Source organism: Astatotilapia calliptera, chromosome 15 (assembly GCF_964374335.1).
Source record: "Astatotilapia calliptera chromosome 15, fAstCal68.1, whole genome shotgun sequence".
Taxonomy (NCBI): Eukaryota; Metazoa; Chordata; class Actinopteri; order Cichliformes; family Cichlidae; genus Astatotilapia; species Astatotilapia calliptera.
The window spans coordinates 15870851-15895754 of record NC_137436.1 but is presented as its reverse complement, the minus strand read 5'-3'; the positions used below and the strand labels follow the sequence as shown (position 1 = coordinate 15895754).

Genomic DNA, 24904 nt, shown 5'->3' with positions numbered 1-24904 from the left:
TGCAGAACAGAAACAAGTACGCTTTATACCACGCGGGATACACCAAGCTGTCTGCCAAAGTAAATGTTAAATTTAATTAAACAAACACTAAAGTTGTGGGTCATAAAACTGAAAACTAAAAAAATGAAGAGAAAGAAACTAAAACGTCTCTGAAGTGCATAGTGAAAGTCAATGCAAGTGATCCCATTTCTTTTTTACATTTTTAATATAAAAACAGATTTAAGGTGAAAATGCAATGTTCTGCCAGTTTTGCATGGCATTTTTAAGCTTATACTTTGTCTGCAGGGAACGAGAACCCCATTTTCCATTATTTCCAAAGAACAAAATGAGAAAAATCCACTGGGTCTCAACATTACTGCTCTCTGTTCAAACTTGATCTTCCAAAAATAATATTGCTGGTTATACTGGTGATTTAGGACATTTGAATTGACCTGCAAAATATACCTTATACCCAAGTGTGCTTTCACCTCTAATGCTGCTGTCAGTTTTAATCAAAGAAACGCATCCTCATCCCTAAAGATATAGCCCCTCATTTTCTCTCAGTTTTCCAAAATTCCCAAATGGCAGTCAGTGAAGCAGCACCATCCTGCACACAAATCCCCCAGCTTTGGGCTTTGTGGAACTAAAGCCAAGCAATAACAATTAGTGATTCCTGAATAATTACGTTTTTTCTTAAGGCACACCTTCAAGCACTTTTCCTTCCTCTCACGCTGATAATTGGATTGTCCCTTTAAGCAATAGTGTGACTCCCTTTTAATTTTTTAAATTGAGGGCCACAAAAGGGCATAAAGTACCGCAGTGATTATCATTACCCCACTTCTTCACACACACGCACGCACACACACACACACACACACACACACACACACACACACACACACACACACACACACACACACACACACACACACACACACACACACACACACACACACACACACACAGACTCAGACAAACATCTGTGGCATGGCACTGAAGCTGTACCATGGTAACACGCTATTACGCACTCCTCTAGCTTTTAATTCTCTGATGTCTCTGAGTCTAACAAGCATATTGATTTACCCATGTGATCCAAACTCTCATATTTATTTCAGTAACGATCATTTGGGTGTGTGATCAACCAGGGAAAGAAGTGATTTTCATCCAGCAGTTTTACAGGGAGATCCATTTAATCTTTGTGTCAATAACCCAACCCCCTTTCGCTCCCATCTCCCTTTTTCAGCGTACTCTTTTGCCATGCTTTGCAATTCCTCCCCGTGTGTTCAGTGTTGCAATTTCTAATCTGGCCACCCTAAGGGAGATGGCTTCATTCCAGTCATGCTTCATTCCAGAACAAGCACTGTTCTGTTTGCTTTTATCCCACTTATGGAGAAAATGACATCTCAAAGACATCAAACCCTCACAGGTCCTATATTACGTTACTGGCTAAAATGTAGGAAGTGACAATCCTGATAGTTCTCTCCGGTGTAACCAGTAAAGCTTACTTTGTTGTCCATCTCAATTAAACACCCACTCAACCTGCTGTTGCTACTACTTTGCATAAAACAGATATGCGTTGGTAGGTAAAAGGGCAAGGCCAGTCACCTTCATGCGCTGTCCTCAGGGGGAAGAGCAACTAGAGAGCAAGGAGAGGGAGAATGAGACAAGGGAGCAAGGGTTGCTGTTCCACGGGATCGACTAAAAAGCAAAAAGAGATGTGATACAGGGAGGATTTGAAGTGTTGCTAATGAGCAAGGAGTTAAATCGGATATCCTTTGCAGAAGAATCTGATTTAAATATTAGCAGCTAGGGATTCATGATTAGAGGGGGGAGGAAAAAAACAGGAAAAATTGTCCCTTTCAACAAGTCATTTAATCTTAACGTTCAGTCTTAAAAAATAATTTGCCATGAAGTAAGTGGAGAAAATCTATTGATGATGTGAGAAATGTCCCCAGTTTTAAGGATGATTGCTTTTTTAAATGGAATATAAAATCATTTACCTTAAGAGGAGTTTGGCAGAGAAAGAGGATCTTTGTTAGATTCTGTTCGTGTGCTTTCTATTATGACTGAAGCGGTATTTGACAAAATGTTGCAAAGCTTTGAATGAGTCTCATGGGTACGGTGTTTGCTGAAGGCTGCACCTGTTTTCTATGATAATGAAATGGAAAACAATATTTCACTCAGGATTAGACAATTGTTTGCCGTGCGACACACTGAGAGGTGTCGAATTTCTTGGCAGCTGCTTTATACCGAGGTGTGTTTGGGCATGACTTCAGTGCTCACAAGTGCCTATGCGTGGCGTGAGTGAAGGATTCACGCAATTTATATTTACTGACTATAACTTTAGAAAATCGGAAATACTTAATCTGTTTGCCACGGCTGCTTTTGTCTGTTAAATGGCCTTATATTTTGCTCGTCTTCATTCCCCGTGGTTGTTGTTCACTAAGGTTTACTAGTGATTATTAGTTGTTTCATTGTGAAGAGATTGCTGCAGCTTTTGGCATGTTGTTATTACTCTACACAGCAGTGTGCAATTTTTAATGGGATAATACAACTGTGAAGCTGGAGCTTTTTAGCCTTCACATACACTGGACATAAGCAATTACGACAATGTTGGGAAAATTACTTGAGAATATATTCAGATGGTGAGTACTTATTGTACCCTAGTGACTGTACACGGCACTCCAAAATGCTATTCTCATAGCAGAAATGTCCATTTTACACATCCTCCAGCTGAGAACGGAAAGTAAGAGCACATAAAATGCAAAGACTGCAACTTTTGCAGTATCACACAGCATACTAAAAGCAAGTACTTATTTCCTGTGACTCAGATTACTAACAATCACACAAAGGCGTCTTCAAACCTCTTCCGAACCACTATAACAGCAGGCTACCTGGAAATATAAAAGAAGACTGTGGCTTTAAAGTGACAAGCTTAAAGTGTACAGGGATCTTGCTGATCAATAGTTCCAGCGCTCCAGAGATTCACCTCCAAATAGGCAAAAAAAAGCAGTAAATTAAAATAAACCAAAACATTTCATTTGTTATTTATCTAATTTATGCACTCTTGTTGCACTTCATCTGGATGCGAAAGCCTTTGCTGTCAATTACCCTTGTGATAGTTTCTCTCCTCTCTTTTGACTGTGTTTATGTCACAGTGTTTGTGTGTGTATGTGTGTGCTGGGGGATGGTGAAGAGTAGGAGAGGAGAGACGGCGTTGGCGAGAACTTGTATGCCTAAAAAAAAAATGCAGTCAAAAATGCTGTGTTTTTAGTTTTGTTGTTTGCAACTCAAGGCCACCGTATTAGCCTCCGTTAAGTGCTTTATAAGCTTCCTAACAAGTGTTAATACCTCTAAAACTGAAGATGGACAGATGCTGACCACAAACCTTTGAAAGTGCGATGGCAGGAAAGATAGTGCCGGCTACAGCCCTGGCGGCTCCCCTGCTGAGTTACAGCTGAACTCCCTGAGAAGCACAGGAGGACCAGCTTTGATCTACATTCATTTCAAAGGCATGGGAGGAAGAGCTGTTATTATTAACAAACTGCCCAGAGTTCAACTGTGTTATCTGTAATCTGTCCAGAAGCTCTGGGATTCACAGATATTTCAAGTCTGAATGAAATTCAGGTAACTCTGCAAGACATGCCCACAAGTAGTCGGCTAGCCAGCTTAGAAGACACAGGTGCGCAAAAGATACACGAGACATGAATACATTTCACCTATTTTGGTGAATCCATCTCAATATCCATTTCTCCAATAAAAACTTCTCATTTAATTCTTTATGAGACAAAAAACGAGCCATCTACCAACATTACTGGATGGCCGTATGAAGGTTAATCATGTTACACTAATATGTAACAACCATGCAGATCCACACAGGTGATTTTGAGTATGTTATATGATTCAGTGAGAACTTGAGGAAAAACTCCCTCACTTTAAGTGACTAATATAACTTGTAATGTTATGGTCATATAAAAACAAAAAAAGAGCTTTCTGCCTAAAAACCTACTAAGAAGTGGTTATCATCAGTGATCTCTTCCAAAACCTAAAACTAAAACTACTCCTGACAAAAGCACAAGGTAAGTCTAAAAGTAATAAAATGTTCGGCCCATTCATCCACCTGCACAGACTTCCTCCGTCTTTGTACAACTACTTCTAATAAGTGAAGCTTACTTTAGTACTTTTTCTTCAGCTGTGGCGCCCCAACAGCCTGACTGGTCAGGTACAATCGTGTTTCTTTGATCAGTGTGATGTTGAAGAACAAACACTAGCACAGCAATGCCAGATAAACTTTTATGTTTTAAAAAAAATCACTCACTACAGGAAGGAACTTTCCTTTTTGCGAAACGAAATAGTTAGGGCTGGATCTGGTGACCCTGAATCCTCCCTAAGTTACGCTGAAATAGGTCTAAGCTGCTGGGGGATTCCCATGATGCATTGAGTGTTTAGTCTTCACTCACTATGTGTCTATACACCTCTCTGCGTTTAATCATTACTTATTATTAGTCTCTGGCTCTCTTCCACAGCATGTGTTTAGTCCCGTCTTCCTTCCCTCACCCCAACCGTTTGGCAAATGGCCATACCTCCCTGAGCCTGGTTCTGCTGGAGGTTTCTTTCCCTTCCTACGGTCGCCTACTTGCTCATAGAGGTCATATGGTTGTTGGGATTTTCTGTTTTCTTTGTATTATTGTAGGGTCTTTACCTTAAAATATAAAGGCATTGAGGCAACTGTTGCTGTGATTTGGCTCTATATAAAAAAAATAAATTAAAAATTAAATTGAAGTTATATTTGCTGTGTGTTACTTTAGTTGAATTTCCAGAATGTAGGTGTGCTATGGGCACACCCTGTTTCACAATAAAACTTTGTCCAGCCTACAACTTTCTGCTAACATCTCCAGCTTCATTACATTACACCCTTTATTTACTGTTGCAAAAGTTACAATCATGGACCACAAGATATGATCAGTGATAATGCAAAATTATTTATATTTCAGTTTTCTCACATATAAAGACTATGAATGGTGAATAAAAAAGGTCTTAACTGCTGCACTCTCCAATGCCTCTAAGTGCGTACGTGTCCAGTAAGATTAATGCTTAATTTAACCATAAAAAACCAACCAACTGAGAGAATCTGTGCACACTGACTGCTTGCTTCCTTTGATGTGCTGCTGATCTGTCCAGGGGGCAAGCCTTCTGTATCCTAAAGTCAGCTGGGTTAGGCTCAGGTCTTTCTGCTACTCTAGTCAGAGAAGTGGTCAGAGCATGGATGGATGGACTATTTGCTAAACAGTGTAAACCAGGATGCAAACATTGACAAACACTGACTGCTTGAATTAAGGATCTTCTGACATCCACAGTGACTCAGTGTTTTACTCATCTAACACCAGCAGGGTCTGTTCACGCTGTTTGATGTCCAGACTGCAGGCAGAAATGGCACAAAGCGAATTTTTTTCTCCCTCTCTCATATGTGACTCAGATCTGTTTTTAGTGCAGTGGAGACAACACAAATCCCATGCAATCAGATTGTTCTTTTCCAGTTCTGATTTAGGCTGATTCCATATGCGATCCAAACACAGATCCTATGTCTTGCAATGTGATCTCAGTTTCAACAGCCACACTGAAAATCATGTGACTTTATGACCTGTCTGTCTAGCCCAGGGAGTTTCGTGCAGAGTGTCCAATCCTAAGCCAGATGCGCTTCTCTCTGTAAACATCGTCGCCATGCAAACTGCAACAACTGTCCTGTGCTTGGTAGCAATATGGCATGCAATCGTGAAAATCAATATAAACACAACATACTGACTTGTTCAAAGATATTTCTTCTGTGAAATAAAATTTAACGTGTAATGGGATGTAATTGCGGCTTCTGGCTTCCTCATAATGCTAACGCAATAGTCGGTAATCTGCTGCCGTAGCCATCTGCTATTTCCTCGTTTTCAAAGCTCTGCCAGTCTGTGTATAGACTCGATTGGTGCTCTCTATTTTTGCCATTGCAATCATTTCAGCAAAAGAAACTGCTGCTCAACATTTATTAGCACCGACTCCAACGTAACAGCTCAGATCAGTCCCCTTTGTTTGAAGTACACAAACTAACTCAACTCAGTGGCGTGGTAATCACACCGCCAATTAGAGTTTTGGAGAACAACCCATGTAAAATATGTTAGCAGATTTTTTTTAAAAAGGCATAAAGGTACAGCAATTAATTTTCACTTGTTTTATATTTTTATACTTTGTTTTTACATTATAGCTTCTCATGGCAGTTTACTTTGAAAATTACTTGAATTAGAGGGAAAGAAGCTCCTCTAACCTGGTGTAAAAGTCATAAGGCTAACACCACAAACTTAAATATTTCTGTTAAAGAAGAGTTACAAAAAAGATACTGACTACCTATGAGTGTTCTGAGCAAGAAGACCTGGCTTTTTAATTTAAATTAGCTTTATTAACTTGTGAATCCCTATCCACAATCACAGCTAAATGTTTCATTACCGCCAGACATAGTGCTTTGTGATGGAAAGCCTTAGAGTCAATGAGAAACCATTAGTGCACAAGTATTCTATTATTTGCTTAGAAAATAATCATGTCAAATCTAAAATTTATTATAGTGGGTGCAATATTATGGAATTAATAAAACTGATTAATTGCACCATTAATACAATTTAAGGGAGCAATTAATTTAACAATTTGAGCTGGTGCACCACCACGTTTCTGCAGAAGCTTTGTCAAGCAACAGTGGCATCTATTTAAATAGCATATTCTGTTTCACTTAATGCAGGCATCTTTAAATTAATTATGGAGATCAGAAGAAAGGCATCAAAGAGTGACATCAGGTTGTCTCATGTACACGCAGAGCCCGGCAAACAGATGGGGCACACTAATAAACTTCTGGTATGTCACGCTTTTCAAACAATGCTCATAAACAATGCAGAGGCGCCATTAAGACGAGCGATTTCAATCTGAGGTATTAATTACGTGACAATTAAGCTGTGGAATGAAGAGAGAAACTTTCATAAAAAGCCTGAAAGTTATATCAGACTGCAAGTGATGACTTGTGGAGTTGATTTAATTTGATGGCCTCGCTTTATCAAGACAGAAAATACAACCACCCGGCGGGCTAAGCTGGCCAAGGCCCAGCCACCTTAATCATTGTCAGCCTTCTGTCTTAGGACATCAGGATGCCAGTGAATGCTAAAGGGCTGTTTCCTGGCTCAACAACCAGCATCTGATAATAAGTCATAATACAATATAGAGTAATAAAAAACGTTATGTTGTTGTAGAAAAATACTCTGTGGTGAAATACTTTGGATTTTGTTGTAGTACATACAGAACAGTTCTGGTTCTTTTAGTTCTGTATCGGATTTTTGTAATATTAGTTTTTTTCTGATCTCAGATTTTTCATCTATTTTTTAGGTTTCTGTTTCCATGCCTCGCCTGTGATCCACGCTCCACGCTTAGCCAGTCTTATTTTCATGTTTGTGTATTTCGAGTCTCCGCGCTCGGTGCTCCCTTCCTGTCTCCCCAGTCACTCAGGTCCCTGTATCTGTTTCAACCTGGTCTCAGTGTCAAGCCCCTGTGTCTTAGTCTTAGTCTCCGTACTTCCTGTTTTATTTTGACAGTCTCTCGTCTGGTGTTCAGTGTGTTCAGTTTTGCTTCCAATGTTCTGTTAGTCTGTATTAGTTCCAGCTGTGTTCCCTCCCATCCTCGCGTTATCCTGTGTATTTAAGTCCTCTGTCTTCCTCTTTTTGTTGTGTTATCTCCTCATCCTATGTTTTCAGGAGTTATCTGTGAGTTCCTTAGTCTCTCTGTTCTAGTTTCCACCTCGTATTAGTTTTTGGATTTTTTTGTATCTTTGTTTTTTCACTCCATTGTCTTCGAGTCCTGCATTTGGGTCCGGCCTGATAGTTAGGGCTGGATCAGGTGAACCTGAAGACTCCCTTAGTTATGCTGCAATAGGTCTAGGCTACTGGGGGGTTGCCATGAAATGCTGAACATTTCTATGTGTTTTTACAGCACTTTACATTCAGTCACTAGTTGTTATTACTCTATTCTCTCTTCACAGTTTGTCTTGTCCTGCCTTCCCTTCCCTCTCCCCCAGCTGGTTATGACCAGATGGCTGCCCCTCCTTGAGCCTCCTGGTGGTGTCTTCCTGTTAAAAGGAAGTTTTTCCTTCCCACTGTCACCAAGTGCTTGTTGAAAGGGGATCATCCTATTGTTGGGGTTTTGAGGTGAATGTTGAGGTGATTTGGTGCCAATAAAATCTAAATAAAACTAAACTCAATTGAATTATTTAAGTCGTCTACATATTTCTTAATTTTAAGATAAAATCACTGTATTTCATGATTTAACTGGATTTATAAAGCTGCTTTACTTTAATAAGAAATGTTTGAACTGCACTGTGTGAACAACAACACTGATCAGTTGTTTCAGGTTTACATTTATTATCATGGCCATTTTCATTTTTTGTACTAAGGTACACGCTGTATTTTTACATAGGTAGCATTGACGTTTTTGAATTCACCAAACAATCCCATTCTTGAACCGCTGAGCAGCAAGACAAAAGAATTACACAAATCAATTTAGGTTTTGATTTAGATATTACATGTTATGCTGCTTGACCTCTATTGTGAACACTGCCTTGTGAATCAATTTGAACAGTGCGAAAAAATATTGTCCCATCCTAACTCAAGGTCTCAGACGAAGCCGGGTGGGTGGGAGGTGGTGCTGTTGCAAGCTAAAAAGTCAATCTGATCAATCAGCCAACTGCTGTCAGCCCTTTCAGACGTGAACAGCCTCAATCTGTGGAAATGCTACGCTGGTGCATACCACACACGCACGCACGCACGCACGCACGCACGCACACACACACACACACACACACACACACACACACACACACACACACACACACACACACACACACACACACACACACACACACACCTCGGGCAAGCCTGCACCTTCATAGGCAACAGAGTGTATAGAGGAAGAATTAAAAAACGTCAATTGGTGTTTTTTTCTCCAGAATATTCTCCGTGTTTTCCAATTGATTCCGCCTTTGGGCTGTGCCTTCTGCCTTTATTAACAGATTAAAGGCAAAAAAAGTAATCAGAATTAGCAATTCATCAGAAAGTTATTGGCAGTTTGGTCTCGCCAAACTGGGTCTGAAACCATTCAGGCCATAGGCTCCTATTACAGACACATTTTTTTTTTGTTTGAGCTTAGAGCGGTAGTCAGTGGAAACAGTGTTGTTTGCTACTGCAGTTCTTTTTGAGGTTTGTAATGTCCTCTGACAGAAGCTGAGCCCTATTTAACTGCCTCCTACATTGACACGCAATTTAGTTTTTGCTAATTATAGGGTACAGCGGTCATAAATTATTCCCTGCTCCTTAGCTCTCTCTCACCCGCTCTCTTTCTTCATACACAGACAGAAACACACACACCCACGCGTCCTCACTAATCATACAAACAAAATTACCCATCTGCTGATTTTCACACTAAGCCTGAATGTTGTGCACAATAGGACGGCACGCACTGACTCGCGGTGGGAGAAGGAGAGAGCAGGCGAAGAAACAAGAGCAGGGAAAATCCAGCAGTTCATCTCTCCCCTGCTGTTAAAGGCCATTCATAAATACTCAGCCTTCACTCTGCCTCACATTCACAGATTCTATCAGACTCCGGCGCCTCGGCATATCACAAGAAATGCTTTAAATTATCACAACACAAAAATGCTAGAGACATAAAATGCATCTTGACAAGAGAAAAAGAGCAGAAGCTAGAAGAAGGCAGCACCAAAGTGCCTGCTAACAACAGAACATGCATGAGCTCCCCGGCTATAATAATGAGACTTTCATAGAGCTGATATATTCAGTTTGCATGCAGCAGTAAGACACTTTCAGAGTGTAATGCTGCAAATGCTGAAGCAAAGTGGTTTTGTGTGCCACTATATTGTGGAATAATTGGATCACCTTAGACAGAAAAGCTAAATGCAATGAAGGCATGTCAGTACAGAAAACATATTTTAACAATATTTATGTGCAGTTCACATGCATACATTATGGAGGCTATAGTCTAAAAACCTACTGAATAAATAAATAAGACTTGCGGACCTTACAGTACAGAAGTAGCATAATTTTGCTCCTAAAGATTTTGCTTTAGGAGCAAAATCAGTATTCATAAAATAACTCAACAACTCACAACTGGCTGAACGTGCTCTCTGCCATGATTGTGGTGTTGGTGCTTTTGGAGAATTTTCAATGCACTTATCTAACAAGTAATATGACACGCTTTGCAGTTAGCTCTACAGCCATCCAAGCCATCTGTGCTCCAGTTATGGTGACTGAAATGCTACCATTGTATTTGTATGCTATTTAACACTAATTAGCAGATGCACCACTACAACTGATGGATGCTTACTAATCAACATTGCTAGCATTAGCTGATCACTATAATTATTGCTAATTGTAGTCACTTCTGGCTCTAAAAATATAGCATTATGAGAACCATGATGGTTAACTCAAAGCTTTAAAATCAGAAAAGCTTACCAAACTGTGCCTTTGTTTAAATATGATCTATGATCCTAAATCAGACATTCAAGGAAAAGTTGAAAAGTGCCAAGGAGCTGTGTATTTCTAAATGATCGTGTCAGATCTATGTTGAGTTTATTATTTAATCCAGGTCAATTCTGCCTTGACTGACAGCTGGACTTGATAGGCAGGACAAAAATTTAACGAGTTAACATTAGAAGAAGGATTTAGCCATGCGAGGGCTAAACGCAGGTATAAAGAATGCACATATATATTTTTCTCTCTTCTTTTGTCTCTGTCTGTCTGGTCATAAACGTTGAGTATCCACAAGGGGAAAATGCTCCAATTCTCCCATTTCTCTCCTTGAGCGAGCTCACAGATTCCTCCCCTCCTTCCCACTATGATCCCTCTCTGCCTCTTCATCTCCCTTGTCCTGATTTCTTTCTTATTTCACAGAACCTGTTTGACCTGCACTGAGGGGCTCCATCTCTCCCTTACTCTCTTCTCACAGAGCCAACGGACTTTCTTGTGCTCCCAATTATATTGAGCATTCTCGGTGCACACCTTGCAATGCGTCTTTAATTCAATGCTAAGTTTGCTCTCTTCATGTTAACAGTAAATTCCAAGACACCAAGAACAGTTGCTTGGGATCCCAACTGAACCTACACAACCTGCAGTAACTTTTTTTAATGACTTAAAACAGTCATGCACAGATGAGAGGAGCCAACCAGGGTGTTTAACAGACCATGTCAAAGCAAAATTCCTTTGTTGCAGAGGCGACCTGTCTCCTGGCAGTCTGGGGTGCAATATTGAAGAGTAAGGATATAATAAAGACCTGGTTCCCTGTAGAGAAAACACTCGTGGCCAGTTTCACAGACAAGGATTATGCCTGGTCCTAGACTAATTTGCCTTTTCAGCAGACGTCTCTGTTGAGAAATCTCTTTAGTTGGTGACTATGCGTAACTGGCCCCCTGTGTCTCTCTCCTGAAGTTTCTTCAATTCAAGTGTGTGGCCTTTCTCCTCCTTTCTCTTTGTGAAAGCCGTAGACTGACTTAAGCTTGCTCCATCCATATTCTCACCCCGCGAGGAGTCTAGATTTAAGACTTCAGCAGATAGCACAAGTTGTACAGCTCAGGCATATTCATCATGTTAAATATCTCTTAGCCTTCCGCTCTCTCGGTGTAGATTATTCAAATGACGGCTCCCTCATATTTGGAATTAGGCTGTAGACATATCGGCTCATAAATTGGCCCGATCCGACAACCCTCTCCAGCAGCAAAGAACTCCCGTGATGTATGCTCTTGTGTGTCATAATGTACTATTATTCCATTTCGAACATGCTAGTAGGCCCTGTGTCTGTGTCAGCTGTCCAGATTAGAGTCATAAAACTTGGTGCTTAGATGATCTGACATTTCACCCAGGCTGTAAAATCTCCACAGGCTGATCATGCTTTCAAAGTGTAAATCCAAAGCTTGCAGTAAGAGCACTGAGACAGGGTTGTGCATGCTAATGGTATGGTAAATTTGTGTCTGTGGCCACAGTACAACTGGGTGTGTTCACTTTTATTTGTAGTGTACGTGCATTTATCCTATTTACTCAAACACATCCTCTGATGAGGTCTGCATGAATTTATATATGCAGGATTTAAAAGACCTAAAACAAGAGGCGTTTAGGAATCTTAGCTCTGATTGCATGTATTCATCCATGATGACTGAACACATGTGTGCACAATAAACTGTAAAGTATATGCATGAATGGGTATTTGCCTAGCTACTGCTTTTGTATGAGGACTAAAAAACTTTCTGTGAATGTTCAGTGCACTCTCCTGTACTGTTTGTGTTCGCGTCTGCGTGGCATGATCAGTATCTTCACAGTCTATCGGGTGTGGTGGAAGCAGGTTGTACAAGGGAAGGAAAAGGGACAATGAATGACATTGACAGGCAATGTGCTCCAGAAAGTCTCCCTTTTCCAGGGACAACGAGCTGATCACTGATAGCAGATGTGCGTCTAATTGCAGAGGGGCTGGGCGCCCTAGATACGTCTCCTCTCCTCTGCCTGCCAGGAAGCTAAGCCCCCTCCAGAGCCCCCAATCACTGCCTTAATTAGAGGCCTTATCTCTGTCAATCACAGTGCCTTTTGCTCTCCTCTGCGGCCCGCTGCACGGATAACAGGGTAACAGGCCTGGTCAGGACGGCACGGTGTCACTGAGGATGAGGACGAATGGAGACAGGAACGAGAGGGTGAAACGCCTCAGGGGGCTGACAGAACTAGAGGAAGGATCAGAACGATGTGTGTTTGTATGTCACTGCGTGTGTGCTCAGGTGTGAGTGTGCTGTGCTTGCACAGGGTGGTGTAAAACTGTAAAAGTGGAGGTAAGGATGGAAAATGTCTTTTTAATTCAAGTAAGCCTAGCTTTCGAAGATCCATCTATACAGATCTACTGAGCGAATGCGCTGGCTCGGTTGGAGGTTAAGTGCTTTGCTCAATGGTAACTCAACAGCAGCTATTGACTGAGAGCAGCACTGAGTGTATTTACCTTCTCCTCCCACATTTTTCTAGTTTCTTCTCATGGATGTCAGGCACAGGAGCATTTATTTACCCTTGAGGATACTGCCAAGTCTAAAATAAAATGATACAATTGCAACCACAATTTACTGTTTATATGTTTATATGGGACTAAACAGGCAAAAACTAGTTAAATTTGGTTTAACATGCTAATGATGTCACTATCCTGGGCAATCACATCAAAATTCATAGATAATCTCCTATAGATAGTGAGCTTTGGACTCACTGCTCCATCCATAAGAAATGTATATATTAAAACAATTATAAAAACGTAAAAACTTGGCTTAAAAGGGCATTGTGATTTCATTAAAAATGTCCCATTATATTGCCACTATTCAGTTCAACACTGAATTTCTCTTTGAGAAGCACAACTGTATTTGACAAGAGGAATGCTGCTTTTCATATGTTTAAACATTGCTTTGGATTTGTTCAGCGAGTGACACGAGAGGATTAATGACTAAATATGAGCTTTGCCTGAGACACTCTTTGCTCAGCTGAGCTTGTAACATGAGGGCTGAAGGTGGTAACCTAAACAAAAAGGCAGACGCGGCCCAACTCAAAAGGTTTAAACAGCCTAACATATGCAGAGCCTGTTATTTCTAATATTACATCACATGAGAAAGAAATCAGCATGTGGCTTTGCTCGGCATTTCTAATACAAATTATTTTGTCCTCAAGTTATCATCCACATAGTTTAAGGAAAGGTTTTATCTTGCACTCAACTACCGCAGATAAAAATACTTTGTTCTCTGAGGAAGGGTTTTAGAAAAATCTGATGATTTGTGTTGCTGTTTCTCAGAAAAATAAATATGATCAAAGGATTTTAAGCAGGAGTCTATCTAAGGTCATGCAAATGGACAGAAATAAACTCTCGTCCCCCTACTCATAAAAAATTCTAGTTGTGATTTTGACCTCTATTTATTCACCCATCCTCCAGTCTCTTACAAATGTTGTTATATAAAACACTGGCACATCCTGTCTACTGGCCCTACTTTTGTCAAAGAGTTTGTTAATTCTCCAGTATTCGCTTCAAAGCAATCGAGTAATTTCAGAGATAAATTTTTAAAGTCCCATCTTTCAAGTCCTCTTTCCCCTGGAAATGTTCCATGTTTGAACTGTGTGAACTATGATGCCACAATTAAAGCAACCACAACCCCAAAAGCCTTCAAAGAATCTCATGCAGGGCCACATGCAGTATGTAGTTGAGTTAATAACATGTTGATTTTGTTATGCAGAGAAGACTACTGGAGATTTGAGAAGACAAGAGTAACATTAGAAATAATAACGAGGGATCTCACATAGCTACAGTTTTTCCATTCTGTTGGACATAGTGTTTGCTATGTATGGTTCAGGGGTATTGAAGTAAGGCAACAATAGAGAGGGGAGGCTTCTTCAAAGTGAGGCCTGTTGGATATATCATCAAACAATGTATCCTGCAGGATTAAAAGAGCAATTTTTGTGTTTCTCGTTATTTCAGTATTTCATCTGTCTTTAGTGAGATGTCTTGTATTCCTTATCAGACGTCCTGGGGTAATCAGTTTATTTATGTGGGCAATCGTGCACAGTGGCACAGAATAAGACATTTGGTCATTTTTCTTATAATGGGTATGGGTTATAGTCACTAGACTCTATGAAATGTTCAGGGTTTAGTTTATTCTGTAAGTGTTTTCTGTATGTTGACCTGTTACTGATGCAGAACTTCGACAATCTCTAGTCTTATGACATACATACGGTGGCCCTGAGAGGCCAAACGGACTGCAACTTAAGAAAACACCAGCAATAAGAAAAACGCTGCAAAAGCACACAAAACACAACGGAAATAGGAAAAACAACAGCGGAAATAGGAAAAAAGAAAACAGAAATAGGAAAAAACACAAGGGAAGTGTTTCTGGGGAGACAATAACCCGACGGACTAGTTGCAGGAACCCAAAAGATGGTAGGTGTGTTTTATCATGATTCATATAATACTGATGACAGATTTTTAGGCTAATAGTTAAGCTAACACACTTACCTCTCATCTTTTCTTTCCTCACAAAACCGATAGATCCTCCACTCTTATTTTGGTTCCTGCAACTGGTCCGTCAGGTTATTGTCTCCCCAGAAACACTTCCCTTGAACTTTTGGAAATCTGTTTTTCCTATTTCTGTTTTCTTTTTTCCTATTTCTGTTGTGTTTTGTGTGCTTTTGCAGTATTTTTCTTATTGCTAGTGTTTTCTTCAGTTGCAGTCCGTTTGGCCTCTCAGGGCCACCGTACATACATCATCATTTCTTTCAGTTTGTTATTCGATGAGTCGATGATTGTCAGGTGTGATAAGAGATGATCGTTCCCTCATATGGTGCTTTAATGTCTGGCTGAAATGCACTACTGTACATTTTATCCATCTGCAGTTCCACAGTGACATAGCACTGCAGAACGAGACCGAGGCAAAATTTCTTTTTAATTGCAACTCTCTTGTTCTGTCCATCAGACAGCCTTTTTAGAAACTGAAAAATACAGGAGGCAGAGGATGTAGGAATTTAGCTGGTTCCTTAAAACAACAACAACAACAACAACCCCCCCCCCCCCTAAAAGTCAAAAGAAAAAAGCCCAAATAAAGGACCATCTTCTGAACAAACACCAACTAAAAATTGTTTGAAGAGGGAATTTTTCCTGTGTGGAGCTTAATCATACGTTGTCTCCCTTAACTGGTACTCGGTTATCAAAAATTTGGAAACCCTTGTCCTTGTTGATGTTACGAAGGCTACAGGTTTATTCTTGTTTGTCGAGGGTAGTGGAAAATACTCTTTTTCAGTTCTCCGCACTGATTCAACTGATGCACTTTCCACAGTGTATCCCGTTGACGATATAATTCACACTCTTGAGCAGAACGGCTCTCTTTCTCTTTGCCCTGCTCAGCCTAGAATCAGCATTACCGCAACAACACTTCCTCTCTACTACAGAGCGGCAACACCTTTCACAAGATGATTCATTTGGCCTACTTGTTCACTGAAATCCTGTTTACTGTTTGGTTTAGCTTGGGAAGAGATGGCAAAAAAGAGGCAGTATTTTTTTAGTCGTCACATAGAGCCGCGATGTCAAAGTCATTTACCTCATGGACCACAAATAGCTCAATTTGATTTCAAGTGGGCCCAACCGGTGAAGCCAATGCATAATGACTTATTTAAATAACTTCCAAATGTTTCCTTTTCTTATGAAAAAGTACAGCTATAGTCTAAAAATGTTTTTTCCACATTCAGCCAGTCTAGTGTCATTACAAAGAAATGCTAGCGTGGTAAATCAAAAACATGCCGTCACGGCTCTTTGGCTTAAACCATCTTACTTGCGAGCTGATGGCAGGCCGTGGGTAATGTTTTTGACAGTAGGAAGGCTGTAAAACTGATGATGATTCAGACCTGTGGCTCCTATGAAATTAACAGTTTCTCACTCTCACGAGGTGATCCATACTTAATGCAACACAACGCTGCATTAAGACTGGGAAAAAAGGGGGGAAAATTATGCCCTCTTTGTTTCTTGTACAAAGCCATCCAGTCGGCAGGACTGAAACCTGTGACGGGCTGGTTCAGGCTTTCGCACCCATGATATAGACTTTATATGGAGTGCCGTTATTAATTCTGGAGGTGGCTAATTTCTTCTGACGGGAACACAAAAGATGTCCAACTGAAAGCACATTAAATCCACTTCACTTATACTACATTTAGCAGTGTTGAGTTAACATTAGCATACCTTTTTACAAATGTTAGGATGCTGTTTGCATGTGTTACACACTGAAGGACGACAGGGTTCATTCAGGTGCACATGAAGATTTATTGCGCTGAAACACAGCAAAACAATTCAGTGTTACTGGCGGCTTCCATTGTAATAACTGGCCTGCGTTACTTTTGTGGCATTACGTGTAATGGCCACGTATTAATCAGCCCTTAACACACAGAGAAAATGACCAGTACACAATAGACAACATAACATGTACTGGCTGGTCTATTTCCTATAACTTTAACTGAAACCCGCTAACAGTTTCCTTTCACCTTACTGATGGAACAACACGGTTACAGAGATTAATGCAGGAGGCTAACATGACTTAGCTAGCGCACAAATGTTACTAGGATTACCCACAGATAACGTGAAACAACTCCCTTATTCGCTCACATTAAACACCATATAAACAAGAATTACACTCCAAACATGTTAAATAAGCATCAACTTTACATAAATGTATGTAGTTCTCGTATATTGCTCTCACCTGAAACACAGCAAAACAATTCAGTGTTACTGGCGGCTTCCATTGTAATAACTGGCCTGCGTTACTTTTGTGAAGGATTATTTTGCCAGTTACCCGTTTGGCTGAGCCGCCACTGCCACCTACTGGCGAAACTAAATATCGCCCTAACATCACATCAGGTGGGAGCAAATGAGCTTTTCGCTCTGTGTTATGATGCAAACTATTGTCACAACAAATAGCAAAAAATGATGATGGGGGGTGGGCACGAACACATAAGGAACACATCTGAGACTTGTTCTTAATGCGCATAATACTCAGGGCGCCACACCCTCCCCTACTTAATAAAAAAAGAAAGAAAGAGGGAAAAAAAGGCTTCCGTCTATTTTTTCCTAAACTCTTTGAACATGTTTGCCGTTGTCAGTACATTTCTTGTGTACTATTAGTATACCTATCCCTGGGTAACAATTATGGCTACACATGCTTCTGACATCTGTTCAATGAAACATTGCAATTCAACAATTTGCATTCAGCAAATTAAAAGTCATGGTAGAAGCTAATCATGAATCATGTTGTGCCAAGTAACCATTTTTCTCCCTCAAGGTTAGTAAACAAGTTCATCATGTTACTCTGAATTTCTGACTGTAACCAGACTCAATATTCGGCCAACAATACACTAGTCTGTTACCACACTTAACTTTGTTTACATATCAAGGCATCTTTTACAGATGGTCATCATCATCATACGTTCAGCATGTGACAAGTTAGCACACACCATAAGAATGAATGTTAGATTCTGTCCATTGTCTGTTGGTGCTACATTTGCTCTATTCTGCTTGTCACAATGTTCATGTAAATGTCTTCATTTTGGATCAGTTTCTTATTACTGTCTCTCACACCTTGCTGGTATATCTTCAGGCCACCAAGGCCTCCACAGTCTCTGGGTGCAAATAGCTCCCATCTTAACACTGTCCATATCAGCTTGTCTGACTGTGGGTTGTCCTAATATATCATATGTCAGCATTTTGGGCTGACGTCGCTCTCTCTTGGGGTGTCTGAGGACAGGTGACAACCCTAGTTCACTGTTGGAGTCACTGTCTCCTTGCTCATCTTGTTGTTCATCCTGTGACTCCTGGTGGTTGTAATGTTGCTCTGCTGTCTGCAACTCAGGTTCGTGTATCTCTCTGTGGTCCTGTAAGAAAGGGTCGAAGTCAGCTGTTTGAGGCTCCCCCAGTTGTTGTTCACCCACCAGAGATTCCAGGGTTGGAGGGATAATGGTGGTGGTACTGTTTTGCTGTGGAAACCTCCACACAAGCTCACCCTCATCCTCACTCTCCACGTCTGTGTCTTCTTGTAGTAGCTGTTGTTGAGCTTCTACCCCTTTTTGTCTCAGGCTTTTTCTTTTTTCGTTTTGCTCCTGTCTGTGTGGTTTTTCTACAGGTAGACTGTCACATGGAAGCAACAGGTTCCTGTGTACTGTGCGGCTTTTTCCTCCCCTCTCTGGCTTGATCTCGTAAACTGGGATGTCAGGGCTTTTTTGACTCACCACCACATACACTGTATCCTCCCAGTATGACCGAAGCTTGCCTGGGCCTCCTCTCTCCTTGAGGTTGCGGAGCAGGACTCTGTTCCCCGGATGAAGTTGAGCTCCGTAGATCTTACGGTTGTAATACTGTTTACCTCTTGAAGCTTCTTTCTGGGCTGCCATAGATGCAATCTCATAGGCCTCCTTCATTCGGGATTGCCATTTTGTCACATACTCCTCGTAGCTTAATTGCTGTTCCTGTGAAGGCAAGTTGAACAAGATGTCTATAGGGAGTCTTGGAGTACGGCCAAACAACAAATAGTACGGGGAAAACCCAGTAGCCTCATTCCGAGTGCAGTTGTAGGCGTGCACCACTTTTGTCAATGATTCCTTCCAGTCTGCTTTTTCAAGGTCAGTTAGTGTTCTCAACATGGACAACAAAGTTCTGTTGAAACGCTCCACTTGCCCATTTCCTTGTGGATGGTATGGGGTAGTGTGAGAGCCACGTAAACCACAGACTTTTTGCAACTGGGAAAACATCTGATTCTCAAATTCCCTGCCCATGTCATGGTGGATTCGTGCTGGGAAACCAAAGTTCAGAGCAAAGTGATTGAAGACCTTATCCACCACTGTTTTTGCAGATTTGTTTTTTGTTGCATAAGCTTGTGCAAAACGTGTGAAGTGGTCCATCACTACCAGTATGTACTCATATCCCTGTTTACAAGTCTCAAGGTGCAAAAAGTCTATGGACACAAGCTCAAATGGGAATGTCGTTGTAATGGTGGTCAGTGGGGCCCTGGTAATCTTACTTGGCCGCTTTCTCTTGAGGCATTCGCAGGCATGCATTACAAAATGCTCCACATCGTTTTGCATTCGAGGCCAGTAGAACCTGTCCCTTATTAAACACAGAGTTCTTTCTGCCCCCAAATGTCCCATCTCTTTGTGCAGTTCCCTGAACACAGTGTCACGATGCTCTTTAGGGAGAAGAAGCTGGTCTCTGCCTCTCACTCTCCTATAGAGGACCCCATCATCATTTATGTGCACTCTGCTCCACTGCCTCAGCAAGATTCTGACATCAGGGGGTTCTGCTGTTAGGGCACGACCTTTTGGTAAGTAGTTGTTGATTTTGTGTTGTAAAAAGCGACTGATGATGGGATCTTTCTCCTGACTCACTCGGATTTCCTCGGGTGACAGAGACTTTCCAGCAGACAGTGTGACCGCGTCTTGCACTAAACTGACGGCACTCAGGCTGACAACAACAGTTTCATGCAGCAGATTCTCCCTCTGCAATACTGCACTTTCAACAGCAGCTCTAGCGACACCCTGTTTGACTTCTGATGTGCACTGTGCCATATACTGCTCAATGTTTAGTGGTAAGCGGGATAGGCCATCTGCATCAGCATTTTTCTTCCCTGGCCGGTATTTGATAGTAAAGTTGAAGTCAGCCAGTTCACTCACCCAGCGGTGGCCTGTGGCGTTCAGCTTTGCTGTCGTAAGGACATATGTCAAAGGGTTATTGTCTGTGTAGACAACAAAATGTGGGGCGTAATATAGGTAGTCCCGAAAGCGTTCACAGACTGCCCATTTTAAAGCCAAGAATTCCAGCTTTCCCGAATGCATATGATAGTTTTTCTCAGGGGGTGTTAATGTCCTTGAGCCATATGCAATGACCTTCATCTTGCCTGCTTGCTTTTGATATAACACAGCTCCCAGGCCCTGTTGTGAGGCATCACAATGGAGTACAAAGGGCTCTGAGAAATCAGGGTAACCCAGAATAGGTGGCTGTGTTAGACAGTCAGTCAACTCATTTAGGGCATTTTGATGGCTCTCAGTCCATTTAATGGGTGTGTTAGGCGGTGGTCGACCTTTCGGTTTTGTCTTAACCACTTTCCCCTTTGCCCTGGGCACTGGTGGCGGTGCTTTATCTGGAGGCAGTGTCAGCAACTGGTACAGGGGTTTTGCCACTTTTGAAAAGTTTGGGATATAGGATCTATAGTAGGACAGGAATCCTAGGACCCGACTCAGTTCCCCCACTGTGGATGGTGGTTTGTCTCTCAGAGCTTGTACAGGGACTATTTCCGCTGGGTCCATGGTATATCCCTCTTCGGACACCATCCGACCAAGGAAACGTACCTTTTTCTTGAAGATGTCACATTTCTGTGGGCTGAGTTTGACACCATGTTTTTGGTATCTCTGAAGGACGGCTCTGATGTGTTCAAGATGAGTATCAAATGAAGTAGAGTGGACTAGGTTGTCGTCCAAATATGGCTGACAGATTACATCCCGCAGTCCCCTTAAACAGTCCTCCATGCTCCGCTGAAACTCTGCTGGGGCTGAGCTGAGGCCAAAGGGTATGCGGTTCCACTGGTACAAGCCCCAAGGTGTGATGAAGGCTGTCAGGGGGCGACTTTCAGGGTCCAGGAACCCCTGATGGTATGCTTTCCCCTGATCAAGAACAGAGAACCAGGAGCTGCCATGAAGGGAATCTAGCATATCCTGAATTCTGGGAATTGGGTGTCTGTCTGGTACTGACTTCCGGTTGAGTTCCCTGTAATCACAGCACAATCTCAATTCACCTGACTTCTTCCGAACGCAGACGATTGGAGATGAGTAGGGTGACCTAGACTCTGAAATCCACCCACGGTTCAGCAGGTCTTGAAGATAGTCTTTCACCTCTTGGTGCAGAGGCTTTGGCACAGATATGTAGGTTTTTCGAACAGGTGTTGTGTCATGCAATGTGATGTGCATGTTTAAACTGGGGATGCACCCAACATCTTTATCATCATAAGCAAAAGCATGACATTCCTCTCTTAACAGCTGTCTCACCGTTTGTTGTTCATTTTCACTGAGATGGTCCAACTTAACTGGAGGGTCCCACTGAGGTGGCTTATGGCTGGAGGAGGGTGTGTTCATAACCTCATTCACCTGTATAGGAGGCTGTGATGAAATCTGCTCCACTGAGTCTTGTGTCTTTTCAGGGGTGATGGGGTACACTGTTTTTATTTCTTCCAGATGTCCCAGAACAGTGTGAGGGATTAAGTTGACATCCCGCTTGTTGGTATTAGCTATCGCGACTGGGATGTACACTGACCTGCCCTCCATTATGGTGACCAGTCCCTCTTGGATGACAAGACCCTCAGGCAACTGTGATGGTTCATTCGGGACAAATAACAGACTCTGTCCTGAAAACTGGGCTCCAATGTGTGCACGGACATATGTGGTGGTAATCTGTTCAGCAGCGAGACATAGTCCCCTCTTTCCTGCCAATACTGTGCCCACACTTTGGTTTTGGTCTGGTGACTGCAATAGTTTTAGTACTGATTTAGCAGTGTGTACTGATACTGAAAGGATTTGGCTGATTTTTCGAACGTTGCGTGAGCTTGGTTGTCGCTTGCCCCATTTACTCACAACTTCCTCTATTACATTAAATCCAATAATGGGCAGTTGTGCAACATTGGGGTCACTGGATACAAGCATTGGGACTAGAAGACAATTTTCAGGGTTACAGTCCAAATAGAATTCTGTCTCTACCCACCCATCATATGGGATTTCACTACCATTAGCTGCTAAAGCCACTAGAGGTTCTGTTCCCAACAGCTCAGCAAGTGGCCTGACAGTGCTGTGTGGTAGGTGTTGTTCTCGCCATTCATTGTTAATCAGACTTGCCTGAGCTCCAGTGTCCCACAGGGCCTCTACTGGTACCTTATCTAGGTGGCACTGAACTGTGCATCTTTTCCCAATGAGACTGATGAGCTTGGTTTGCCGTTGTGAGGGTATATAACCATTAGATGTGTCACTTGTCAATTTGTTGCTGTTTGGCTCTTTGGGGCCAGTTTCAGTGCGTGTGAAGTCATTTTGTGGTGCTTGTTGATGCGGGGTGTCTTGCCCATAGACAGGATTTACCTGGGACCTGGGTGATGAGTGGGCTACTGTGGGTCCCGGCTCAGTAGCCCCCTCCCGTTTCCCTGGGTGATCCTAGCCTGCCTGCACCCTCGGGAAAGGTGACCCTCCTGACCACAGCGATAGCAGTGTCTACACAGATCACCAAGCTGAGCCTCTCTGCACATTTGGCAACCTCTAGCACGTCTTGTTGTAGGAGAGAACCGACTGTCCATACTTGACCTTACTTTTGTTGCTTCCAAAGTCTCATTAAACATTTTCTTTACTTCAAGCACATCAGCTTTCAGGCCTTCAATCAGCTTAGCTGTCTCTGAATCCAGGCCCTTATTCTGTCCTTGCTTTTTCTTTGTGGCACCTCCTTCACCCCCCTTTGTCTGGGTTTCATCCTTTCTGTCTGGTTCACTGTTCAAAGGTGGCTGAGTGTGGTTGTGCTGTGACTCTGTGTGTACCTCATTTATCCTTGGTGTTTTTACTGTAGTATTTCTCCTCAGTTTATTTTGTCGCTCTAATTCAAGGCTGGCTGCTTCATTTATCTTCTCAATTAGAACCTCATCTGTTACTTGGTAGTTGCCAAGATAAGGCTTTAACTGAAACTTCACGGCTTCACTGAGGAGGCCAGTCTCTAATGAGCGCAGGAACTTGCGCTGAATTAAGTCTGGGCTGAACTGCTCCCCTTCATCGTCATCACCAGACTTCCAGAGTAATTTCTCTCTGAGTTCTATTGCCCTGAACAGAAAGCACTGAGCAGATTCTTTGGGGTCTTGAGATATGCTCATGAGTTGATGAAGCAGGTCAGCTGACGAGTCTACTTTGTAATGTCCCCGTAATATAGTTCTTAGTGTGGGAAGTGTGAGGTCACGCTTCACTTCCAGCAAGTCTCGAAGGTGAAGGCCAGGGCTTACTGCCTTAATCACAGCTTCAATGATTTCAGTCTCTGAGTAGCCTTTCTTAAGCCCGGAATCAATTTGGTTGGTCAAGCTAGTGAAAGATAACTTGTCTTTTTGTCCTGCTTCCCCGATCTGACCCCAGATCCGAAAGTCTTTTCTCAAAGTCACTTCTGGTGTAGTAAAGGGTGCAGGCTGACTTACTTGTTTTTCACTTATCCCAGCTGCACCTCTAAACTCGGTCCCCAACGCTTCAATTTTTTCTTCCAGAACACGTCGTGCTTCTGCTTGAGCTTGTTGGAGCTGACTGTACTCTTGTTTCAGTTTTTCTATCTCACTGAGCTCTGCTCGTTGTATCTCCACTTCAGCTACAGGATGTTCTTGTAATGACTGTATGAATGACTGGAGGTCACGGATGAACTGCTGAAACACTTCAGATTCCTCTGTTTTTTCAATCTCGTCCAGAGTACTTTCTGCCAGCCGAATCAGAGCACGTCGGGACTGTCCTTTAAAACCCACCCCTGCTGGTTCGCTGCACTTAAGATGCTGGCATACCTTGGTGAGTTCGGGTTTCCCAAGTGTCCACAAGGCTGTGCTGATCTCATCCTGTAGTTGTTCCATCTTTACCAGATGTTGATTTAACGTGTTCTAGGTTCTTGTCTGGAGCAGGAAATCTGCTCCTGGCTGGTGGCTCGCCAAATTATGTTACACACTGAAGGACGACAGGGTTCATTCAGGTGCACATGAAGATTTATTGCGCTGAAACACAGCAAAACAATTCAGTGTTACTGGCGGCTTCCATTGTAATAACTGGCCTGCGTTACTTTTGTGGCATTACGTGTAATGGCCACGTATTAATCAGCCCTTAACACACAGAGAAAATGACCAGTACACAATAGACAACATAACATGTACTGGCTGGTCTATTTCCTATAACTTTAACTGAAACCCGCTAACAGTTTCCTTTCACCTTACTGATGGAACAACACGGTTACAGAGATTAATGCAGGAGGCTAACATGACTTAGCTAGCGCACAAATGTTACTAGGATTACCCACAGATAACGTGAAACAACTCCCTTATTCGCTCACATTAAACACCATATAAACAAGAATTACACTCCAAACATGTTAAATAAGCATCAACTTTACATAAATGTATGTAGTTCTCGTATATTGCTCTCACCTGAAACACAGCAAAACAATTCAGTGTTACTGGCGGCTTCCATTGTAATAACTGGCCTGCGTTACTTTTGTGAAGGATTATTTTGCCAGTTACCCGTTTGGCTGAGCCGCCACTGCCACCTACTGGCGAAAC

General features: G+C 42.1%; 1 protein-coding gene across 2 annotated transcripts in view; it reads right to left on the bottom strand.

The window, feature by feature from the left end:
- The window catches only part of tmem121ab (transmembrane protein 121Ab), a 59395-nt gene that overhangs the window by 12150 nt on the left and 22341 nt on the right, over positions 1-24904 (bottom strand). Inside the window, exon 1 of one of the 2 annotated variants that reach the window (XM_080289830.1) lies at positions 15076-15174. The exons of the other annotated variant lie outside the window; for it this stretch is intronic. The gene's annotated coding sequence lies outside the window, so the exon portion shown is untranslated. Of the gene's footprint in view, positions 1-15075; positions 15175-24904 lie in introns of those variants that run through there. 2 annotated transcript variants of the gene reach the window in all.